Source organism: Capra hircus, chromosome 21 (assembly GCF_001704415.2).
Source record: "Capra hircus breed San Clemente chromosome 21, ASM170441v1, whole genome shotgun sequence".
NCBI classification, from domain to species: domain Eukaryota; kingdom Metazoa; phylum Chordata; class Mammalia; order Artiodactyla; family Bovidae; genus Capra; species Capra hircus.
The window spans coordinates 13698751-13710515 of record NC_030828.1 but is presented as its reverse complement, the minus strand read 5'-3'; the positions used below and the strand labels follow the sequence as shown (position 1 = coordinate 13710515).

The 11765-nt window shown below is 41.2% G+C and overlaps 1 pseudogene; it reads left to right on the top strand.

Annotated features, from left to right (window-relative positions):
• Nucleotides 940-11430, top strand: LOC102174602 (annotated as a pseudogene).

Here is an 11765-nt window from a genome sequence, read left to right as displayed (position 1 = left end):
GGCAGGAGAAAGAGAAGAAGCAAAAAAGAGAGGAGAAGACCCAAGAAAAGCTCACAGGAGATGCCACGGGACACATTGCCACCCTCTCCTCAGCCAGGTATAGTCTCATGATAACCAGTCAGGTTGTTGGCAAGATGCTGCCGGAGCACTTGACCTGAAGCAGCAGGGGCAACTGAAGAGAGCCTAGTGAAGGGCTCATGTTCCAAGGCGCAGATGCATTTAAGAGAAGCAAACTTGGGATGGGGTCACACATCAGGGTTAGTAATAGTGGGGACCATTGTAACTGCAGGCCTGAGGGCCTTGGGAGGGACGGTTATGGGAAGCCAGAGACAGCTGGAGTTGCAGCTGAAGGAGAGGGATATTCCTACTGAGCTTTGGTAGAAGAAAGCCATCTTCAGTACTTCCCTGGTGGTCCAGTGGTTGAGAATCCGCCTTCCAATGCACGGCCATGGGTTCAATCCCTAGCCAGGGAGCTAGGATCTCACATGCCAGAGGCAATGAAGCCCAGGTGCCACAACCAGAGAATCCATGGACCACAAGGAAAGATACCACTGGATGCAACCAAGATTCTACGTGCTGCAACTGAGATCTGATGTAGCCAGATGAACAAATATAAATAAATTTTAAAATACATTTTTATGTAGCCAGATAAAAAAATATAAATACATATTTTTTGAAAAGAGAGAGAGAAGTCATATTTTAGAGATACTGTAGAATTAAAATCAAGAGATCTGATGATGTCATTAAAAATGGAAAAGTAAGAGACTTCAGAAAACAATTATAAAGCTGGCAAAAACTTATCAGGATTGACTTTTACAGAACTCTGAATTTGAACAAAATTTTACAGCCCCCAGGGGAACATTAAAAAAGGAATATGTGGGCCTTCCGCAGTGGCAGCCTTTGAAGAACAGCAGCCGTGGCTCTGAGCTACCCCATGGCATGGGCCTCAGCAAGAGCTGCAAGGTGACCAAGAATGTGAGCAAGCTGAGGCACAACAGCCGTCACGGGCACCTTACCAAACACACCACGTTTGTGCAGAGCATGATCTGGGAAGTGTGCATCTTATGAGCAGCAGGTCATGGAGCTGCTCAAGAAATCCAAGGATAAGCAGGCCCTCGAGTTCATCAAGAAAAGGGTGGGGGGAGAAGGAAGCGGACATGCAGTACATCTCTCTCCACGGGTACATGAGGAATATACCTTCAGACACACAAGCGCATGCAGAACACCAGCTGAGTGCGGACAGGAGGACCTGACCAGTGGAAAAGAGTATATAGAACCATGCAAAACTTAGTAGGATGAAGGAATTAGGGAGAAAAACAGGAGTGTTAGTAGGACTGGACCTGCCCTCGGCAGGTGGGGGAACTAAAGCAGGGGTCTGATCCCCACATTGGTGCCACTGTCTGAGTCAGAGGAGAAACATTTAAGGCTGAGAGTGAAACAGCTGATCTGTGGCAGCCTACATGGAATGAGAATCAGACAGTCCTTGCTGCAGCCATACATACCCTGAACAGGAACACTGGTCCCCTGGAAGGCGCAGCGGCTCGGAGCTGGAGTTTAGGGATTGTGGAGCAATCCCAGGGCGAGGGCTGCTGTTGACTGCAGAGAGACAGATCAAGGGGATGTGAGGGAGATGGTGGTGGGAAACGCCTGTGGAGGAAAGCCAGGCAGCCATGGAAACAAGGTGATACTGCTGAGTCACACGTGGAGGGGAGCCATCACCAAGCCTCTCTCTCCCCACACGCCAGCACTGGCAGCCGAACAGTAGAGAGGCTGGCCCATCAAACGCCTGACACACTGAACTACAGAGTAGGGCCCCAGCCAGGGTGCTCCTTTGAGTGACTGATGCGATGATCTACAGAGCAGGACCCTAGGCAAGGGAGCCCTCTAAGTGCCTGAATGGGCTGAGCTATGGAGAAAGACTGGCCAAAGAGGCCTTCTGATCGCCAGCTACAAGAGGCTCAGAAAAAGACTGTGATAGAACCATAACTCCTGCAGCCGAGGCAGACCATCTCCCTGCACCCTTGGCACTGCCAGGGTCCCCATAAGCCAAGCAGCTGCGTCACCTCCACGTTCAACTCTCATTGGGGCAGAGCTGCCACAGGCAGAAAAAATCTTGTGTGCAGTGTTGCTTCGGTAGTGTCTGACTCTTTGCAACCCTGTAGACTGTGGCCTGCCAGGCTTCTCTATCAGAGAGGGGGTTCTCCAGGCAAGAATACTGGAGCGTATTGGCCGCTACTGGTTGCCATACCCTTCTGCTGCTGCGGCTGCTGCTGCTGCTAAGTCGTTTCAGTCGTGTCTGACTCTGTGCGACCCCATAGACGGCAGCCCACCAGGCTCCCCTGTCCCTGGGATTCTCCAGGCAAGAACACTGGAGTGGGTTGCCATTGCCTTCTCCAATGCATGAAAGGGAAAAGTGAAAGTGAAGTCGCTTAGTCGTGTCCAACTCTTAGCGACCCCAAGGACTGCAGCCCACCAGGCTCCTCCATCCATGGGATTTTCCAGGCAAGTGTACTGGAGTGGGTTGCCTTTGCCTTCTCCAGCCATTACCTTCTAGAGCACATATTTCCTGCTACCCTAGCCACCAACCCCCCTGAGTACCCGGTGCTGCCAGAACCCCTGTGACCCAAGCAGCTGCACCACCTTCACACCTGGCCCTCAGAGGGGCAAACCCAAGTCCTCCAGGTCAGCCTCAGGGGGAAACCCCAGTGGACAACCCACGTGTAGAGGTGGAAATAAAACCATAGTTGAAACCAGGGGCAGTGTGCCTAAGGAAGAAGACTCAAACCCTTCCCCCCAGCTGTACAAGATGCAGATTAAATCCACGCGATCAACTAAGCAGACTTTGTGTCTATGGAATATATAAAAGGCCACTGAGAGCTCCCACAAAAGTAAATGCACTAGTTCTGATAGCTGTGGACATTGGAGGCAAGAACACACAGGAGTAGGACCAGATTAGAATCTGAGCTGCCCCCACGGCAGGTCCAGAGATCAGCACAGTGTTGGAGGGCATCCTAGGGAGGTGAGGTGGACTGTGACTCCCAGCAAGGGAAAGGACTGTGATAGCAGAGACTCAACAAAAATATTTTTTTATTTGCTCTGTAGATTCTTTCGTATTATTTTTTTTATCTCCCTTTCAACCCCCTACCCCCATTGTAGTTATTGATTTTATTGGCACTAAGAAATCCAATTAAGCTATTGAGCTTTTTTTTTTCCTCAGTCACATTTTTTATTGTTGTCTTAAACCTCTGCCTCTATGTTGGGCTTTTGCAGTTCCATGGAGTTTTCCTCTTTTTTTTTTTCTTTTCTTTTTTTCTCTCTTTAATTTTAATTTTTAACTTTTTAAACCTATTATTTTTTCTACATTTATTCCTTTGTTTGCTTTCCTACTGTTCTTTCCCCTCTGCAGTTAATTTTTTAATGTATACAAATCTTCTTTATCTACCTCTACTTAACTTTGCATATTTATTATTTCTTTTCTTTCTTTCCTTTCTCTCAACATATTTGTTAAGTGTTGTTTTCATTGCTTTATTCCCCCACTTGGCACCTTTAGTTTTGTTTTCCAGTTTGTGCTTGTTAGTTTTGTTCTTAATTGGTAAATATTTTTTATTTCCTTTGTTAGCCAGGTCAATATACTATACTTTATTTTTGTTGGACTGTTTTGACTTTGCTCATGGGTGTATATGTACATGTGTATATTCCATTATTTTAATTATTATTTGCCTGATTTTGTAACTACCATTTGTCTGGGATTCATCTTTGGTTTCTTATTTTTGGATATTTGTTCTAATCTCATTTAATGCCATATCAAACCACTTGTAGAATCTTTGTTCCTGGCCAGAGATCAAGCCCGGAGCCTTGGAGTGGGAGCATTGACTCCAAGACCCTAGACTACCAGAGAACTAACCCTAAGGAGTATCAAACAATGAGAACTCACACAAAGGAAACCACTTGAATACAAGACCCAGCATCACCCAACCACCAGTAGCACCCTGTGCAGGATGTCTCACCTAAACAACAAACAAAACAAAAATACAAACCCAACCATCAGCAGACAGGATTACCACCTCAGTCAGCCTTGCCATCAGAGGAAAAAAAGGAAACAAAAACTCAGCACAAATCTCACCCTATACGAAGCTCACACCAACCACTGGACCAACCTTAGGATGGAAGAAACCAAAAAGAAGAAAGAATTCAACCTTCTTCAAGGAAAGAATTCAACTTTCCTTGAAGCCTGGGAAAAGGAGGCTTCAAACACAATAACTTTTTTTAAAAATAATGAAAAGGCAGAGAAATACAAATACAGCACAAATGAAGCACACTAGAAACACAAAAGTACAAATAAATGAAGAGGAAATAGGCAAACTGCCTGAAAAAGAATTCAGGACAATGATAGTAAAGATGATTGAAAACCTTGAAAACAAAATGGAGAAAATGCAAGAATCAATTAATAAAGACCTAGAAGAATTAAAGAATAAACATACAGAGACAAACAACACAACTACTGAAATTAAAAATACTCTAGGAGGAATCAATAGCAGAATATTTGAAGCAGAAGAACGAATCAGAGAGCTGGAAGATAAAATTGAGGAAATAACTTCTGAAGAGCAGAATAAAAGGAATGAAAAGAGCTAAGGAGAGTCTCAGAGACCTCTGGGACCATATCAAATGCAAACATTCAAATTATAGGGGTCCCAGAAGAAGAAGAGAAAAAGAAAGGGTATGAGAAAACTTTTGAAGAGATTATAGTTGAAAATTTCCCCGACATGGAAAAGGAAATAGTCACTCGAGTCCAAGGAGCATGAAGAGTCCCATACAGGATAAATCCAAGGAGAAACATGCCAAGACACATACTAATCAAACTAACCAAGACTAAACACAAAGAAAGAACACTGAAAGCAGCAAGGGAGGAGCAATAAGTAACACACAAGGGAAGCCGAATGCACTTGCCAGCTGATCTTTCAGCAGAAACTCTGCAGGCCAGAAGGGAATGGGAGGGTATATTTAAAGTACTGAAAGGGAAAAGTCTACAACCAAGATTACCGTACCCGGCAAGTATCTCATTCAAAATTGATGGAGAAATAAAAAGTTTTCAGACAAGCAAAAGTTCAGAGAATTCAGCACCACCAAACCAGCTTTACAACAAATGTTCAGTTCAGTTCAGTTCAGTCACTCAACAAATGTTAAAGGGACTTATATAGTCAAGAAATACAACAGAAAAAAAAGATCTACAAAATCAACCCCAAACAATTAATAAAATGACAATAGGAACATATATATCACTAATTACTTTAAATGTAAATGGATTAAAGGCTCCAACCAAAAGACACAGACTAGCTGAATGGATAGAAAAAAAAAAAGACCCATATACATGCTATCTACAAGAAACCCACTTCAGACCCCAAGACACATATAGACTGAAAGTGAGAGGATAGAAAAATATATTCCATGCAAATGGGAAGCAAAAGAAAGCTGAAGTAGCAATTCTCATATCAGACAAAATACACCTTAAAATAAAGAAGATTACAAGATATAAGGAAGGACACTACATAATGACCAAGGGATCAATCCAAGAGGATTGTAACAATTGTAAATATCTATGCACCCAACATAGGAGCACCTCAATACATAAAACAAACACTAACAGACATAAAAGGAGAAACTGACAGTAACACAACCCACTCACACCAACAGACAGATCATCAAAACAGAAAATCAATAAGGAAACACAAACCTTAAATGATACTTTAGATGAGACGGATATCATTGATATCTTCAGGACATAACATCCAAATGCAGAAGAATACACCTTCTTCTCAAGTGCACATGGAACATTCTCGAGGATAGACCACATCTTAGGTTACAAATCAAACCTCAGTAAATTTTTAAAAATTGAAATCATACAAAGCATCTTCTCCAACCACAATGCTGAAGCTACATATCAATTACAAGAAAAAAAGTGTAAGAAACACAAACACATGGAGATTAAACAATGCGTTTCTAAATAACCAACAGGTTACTGAAGAAATCAAAAGGAAAATTAAAAAATTTCTAGAAACAAATGACAACGAGATCACAACAACTCAAACTCTATGGGATGCAGCAAAAGCAGTTCTAAGAGGGAAGTTTATAGTGATATAGTCCTACCTCCAAAAAACAAGGAAAACATTGAATAGACAACCTAATTTTACACCTACAACAACTGGAAAAAGAAGAACAAAAAAACGTAGAAGGAAAAAACTCATAAAGATCTGAGCAGAAATACATGAAAAAGAAATGAAAGAAACAATAGTAAAGATTAATAAAACCAAAAGCTGGTTCTTTGAGAAGATAAACAAAACTGACAAACCTTTAGCCAGACTCATCAAGAAAAAAAGAGAGAATAATCAAATCAACAAAATTAGAAATGAAAAAGGAGAGGTTACAACAGACAATGCAGAAATACAAAGGATTATAAGAGACTATTATGAACAACATATCACAAGCTGGAATTAAGATTGCCAGGAGAAATATCAATAACCTCAGATATGCAGATGACACCACCCTTATGGCAGAAAGTGAAGAGGAACTAGAAAGCCTCTTGATGAAAGTGAAAGAGGAGAGTGAAAACATTGGCTTAAAGCTCAACATTCAGAAAAAGAAGATCATGGAATCTTCATGGTCTCATCATTTCATGCGAAATAGATGGGGAAACAGTGGAAACAGTGTCAGACTTTATTTTGGGGGGCTCCAAAATCACTGCAGATGGTGATAGCAGCCATGAAATTAAGACGCTTACTCCTTGGAAGGAAAGTTATGACCAACCTAGATAGCATATTCAAAAGCAGAGACATTACTTTGCCAACAAAGGTCTGTCTAGTCAAGGCTATGGTTTTTCCAGTGGTCATGTATGGATGTGAGAGTTGGACTATGAAGAAAGCTGAGTGCCAAAGAATTGATGCTTTTGAACTGTGGTGTTGGAGAAGACTCTTAAGAGTCCCTTGGACTTCAAAGAGATTCAACCAGTCCATTCTAAAAGAAATCAGTCCTGGGTGTTCTTTGGAAGGACTGATGTTGAAGCTGAAACTCCAATACTTTGGCCACCTCATGCAAAGAGTTGACTCTTTGGGAAAGACTCTGATGCTGGGAGGGATTGGGGGCAGGAGGAGAAGGGGGCAACAGAGGATGAGATGGCTGAATGGCATCACTGACTCGATGGACATGAGTTTGAGTGAACTCCGGGAGTTGGTGATGGACAGGGAGGCCTGGCGTGCTGCGATTCATGGGGCCACAAAGAGTTGGACACAATCGAGTGACTGGGGATTATGAACAACTATATGGTAATACAATAGATAACCGGGAAGAAATGGACAGATTCTTAGAAAAGCTCAATCTTCCAACGCTGAACCAGGAAGAAATAGAAATTATGAACAACTGAATTATAAGCACTGAAATTGAAGCTATGATTAAAAATCTCCCAAAAAACAAAAAGCCCAGGACCAGATGGCTTCACAAGAGAATTCTATCAAACATTTAGAGAAGAGCTAATGCCTATCCTTCTAAAACTCTTTCAAAAAATTGCAGAGGAAGGGACACTTTCAAATTCATTCCTCAGGGCCACCATCACCCTGATACCAAAACCAAAGACAACACAAAAAAGGAAACTATAGTCCAATTTCACTGATGAATGTAGATGCAAAAATCCTCAACAAAATTTTAGCAAACAGAATTCAGCAACGCATCAAAAACTCATACACCATAATCAAGTTGGGTTTATTCCAGGAATGCAAGGATTCTTCAATATATGCAAATCAATCTGTGTGATACACCATATTAATAAATTGAAAGATAAAAACCATATGATAATCTCAATAAATGCAGAAAAAGCCTTTGACAAAATTCAACACCCATTTATGGTTAAAACTCTTCAACAAATGGGCATAGAAGGAATCTACATCAACATAGTAAAAGCCGTATATGATAAGCCTACAGCAAACATTGTTCTCAGTGGTGAAAAACTGAAAGTATTCCCCCTCAGATCAGGAACAAAACAAGGGTGCCCACTTTCACCACTATTACTCAACATACTTCTGAAAGCCCTAGCTACAGCAATCAGAGAAGAAAGAGAAATAAAAGGAATCCAGATCAAAAAAGAAGTAAAGCTCTCACGGTTTGCAGATGACATGATACTATACATAGAGAACCCTAATCAGTGAATTTAGCAAAGTTGCAGGATACAAAATCAATACACAGAAATCACTTGCATTTCTATACACTAAAAACGAAAATTCAGAAAGAGAAATTAAGGAATCAATCCCATTCACCATTGCAACAAAAAGAATTAAATATCTAGGAATAAACTTACCTAAGGAGACAAAAGATCTGTACACAGAAAATTATAAGACACTATTGACTGTGTGGATCACAATAAACTGCGGAAAATTCTGAAAGAGATGGGAATACCAGACCACCTAACCTGCCTCTTGAGAAATCTGTATGCAGGTCAGGAAGCAACAGTTAGAACTGGACATGGAAAAACAGACTGGTTCCAAATAGGAAAAGGAGTACGTCAAGGCTGTATATTGTCACCCTGCTTATTTAACTTCTATGCAGAGTACATCATGAGAAACTCTGGGCTGGAAGAAGCACAAGCTGGAATCAAGATTGCCGAGAGAAATATCAATAACCTCAGATATGCAGATGACACCACCCTTATGGCAGAAAGTGAAGAGGAACTAAAAAGCCTCTTGATGAAAGTGAAAGAGGAGAGTGAAAACATTGGCTTAAAGCTCAACATTCAGAAAATGAAGATCATGGCATCTGGTCCCATCACTTCATGGAAAATAGACGGGGAAACAGTGGGAACAGTGTCAGACTTTATTTTTTGGGGCTCCAAAATCACCACAGATGGTGACTGCAGCCATGAAATTAAAAGACGCTTACTCCTTGGAAGAAAAGTTATGACCAACCTAGATAGCATTTTGAAAAGCAGAGACATTACTTTGCCAACTAAGGTCCGTCTAGTCAAGGCTATGGTTTTTCCTGTGGTCATGTATGGATGTGAGAGTTGGACTGTGAAGAAGGCTGAGCGCCGAAGAATTGATGCTTTTGAACTGTGGTGTTGGAGAAGACTCTTGAGAGTCCCTTGGACTGCAAGGAGATCCAACCAGTCCATTCTAAAGGAGATCAGTCCTGGGATTTCTTTGGAGGGAATGATGCTGAAGCTGAAACTCCAGTACTTTGGCCACTTCATGTGAAGAGTTGACTCATTGGAAAAGACTGTGATGCTGGGAGGGATTGGGGGCAGTAGGAGAAAGGGACGACCGAGGATGAGATGGCTGGATGGCATCACGGACTCGATGGACGTGAGTCTGCAACTCCGGGAGATGGTGATAGACAGGGAGGCCTGGTGTGCTGCAATTCACGGGGTCGCAAAGAGTCGGGCACAACTGAGTGACTGAACTGAACTGAACTGAATGAAAGAAATCAAAGATGACACAAACAGAGGGAGAGATATTTCATGTTCCTAGGTAGGAAGAATCAATATTGTGAAAATGACTATACTACCAAACGCAATCTACAGATTTAATGTGATCCTTATCAAATTACCAATGGCATTTTACACAGAACTAGAAAAATTTCACAACTCATATGGAAACACAAAAGACCACGAATAGCCAAACCAGTCTTGAGAAAGAAGAACAGAGCTGGAGGAATCAACCTTCCTGTCTTCAGATTATACTACAAAGTTACGGTCATCAAGACAGTATGGTACTGGCACAAAAACAGAAATATAGACCAATGGAACAAGATAGAAAGTTCAAAAACCTATGGATACCTTATTTTTGACAAAGAAGGCAAGAATATACAGTTGGACAAAGACAGCCTCTTCAACAAACGGTGCTGAGAAAACTGGACAGCTACATGTAAAAGAATGAAATTAGACCACCTCATAACACCATACACAAAGATAAACTCAAAATGGATTAAAGACCTAAATGTAAGACCAGAAGCTATAAAACTCTTGGAGGAGAACATAAGCAAAACACTCAATTACATAAATCAAAGCAAGATCCTCTATGACCCATCTCCTAGAGTAATGGAAATAAAAACATAAGTAAACAAATGGGACCTGATTAAACTTAAAAGCTTTTGCACAGCAAAGGAAACTATAAGCAAGGTGAAAAGAAAGCCCTCAGAATGGGAGAAAATAATAGCAAATGAAACTGACAAAGGATTAATTTCCAAAATAAACAAGCAACTCATACAACTCAATTCCAGAAAAACAAACAACCCAATCAAACAGTGGGAAAACAACCTAAACAGACATTTCTCCAAAGAAGACATACAGGTGACTAACAAACACATGAAAAGATGCTCAGCATTGCTCATTATTAGAGAAATGCAAATCAAAACTACAATGAGATATCACCTCACACCAGTCAGAATGGCCATCATCAAAAAGTCTACAAACAATAAATGCTGGAGAGGGTGTGGAGAAAAGGGAACACTCCTGCATTGCTGGCGGGAATGTAAATTGATACAGCCACCATGGAAGATGGTATGGAGATTCCTTAAAGGACTAGGAATAAAACCACCATATGATGCAGCAATCCCACTCCTAGGCATATACCCTGAGAAAACAAAAATTGAAAATTGTTCATTGCAGCACTATTTACAATAGCTAGAACATGGAAGCAACCTAGATGTCCAATGACAGATGAATGGGTAAAGAAGTTGTGGTATGTATACACAATGGAATATTGTAAAAAGGAACGCATTTGAATCAGTTTTAATGAGGTGGATAAACCTAGAATCTATTAAACAGAGTGAAGTGAGTCAGAAAGAGAAGGATAAATACTGTATTCTATCTAACCCATATATACGGAATCTAGAAAAATGGTATTGAAGTATTTATGGGGCAGCAATGGAGAAACAGACATAGAGAACAGAATTATGGACATGGGGAGATGGGAGGAGGGGGTGAGATGTATGGAAAGAGTAACATGGAAACTTACATTATCATATGTAAAATAGATAGCCAACAGGAATTTGCTGTATGGCTCAGGAAACTCAAACAGGGGCTCTCTATCAGCCTAGAGGGCTGGGTTGGGGCAGGAGATGGGAGGTTCAAAAGGGAGGGTAGGGTATATACATATACCTATGGCTGATTCATGCTGAGGTTTGACAGAAAACAACAAAATTCTGTAAAGCAATTATCCTTCAATAAAAAATAAATTAAAAAATAATGTAATTAGCCTCCAATTAAAATAAAATTTTTTTTTAAAAAATAAAGGAAAAAAAAAGGGTGGGGACACACGAAAGTGCCAAGAGGAAGAGAGAGGAGCTGAGCAATGCCATGGCCTCCATGAGGAAAGCAGCAGCCAAGAAGGACTGAGCCCTTCCCCTCTGTGCACAATAAACCTTTTCAGATAAACAAAAAAAAAAAAAAGGAAAGAAGAAATACAATTTTCATTCTAAAAAAAACCACAGTTCACTTCAGTTCAATTGCTCAGTCATGTCCGACTCTGCAACCCCATGGACTGCAGCATGCCAGGCTTCCCTGTCCTTCACCAACTCCTGAATCTTGCTCAAACTTAAGTCCACTGAGTCAGTGATGCCATCCAACCATCTCATCCTCTGTCATCCCCTTCTCCTCCCACCTTCAATCTTTCCCAGCCTCAGAGTCTTTTCCACTGAGTCAGCTCTTCGCATCAGGTGGCCAAAGTTTTTGAGCTTCAGCTTCAGCATCAGTCCTTCCAATGAATGTTCAGGACTGATTTTCTTTC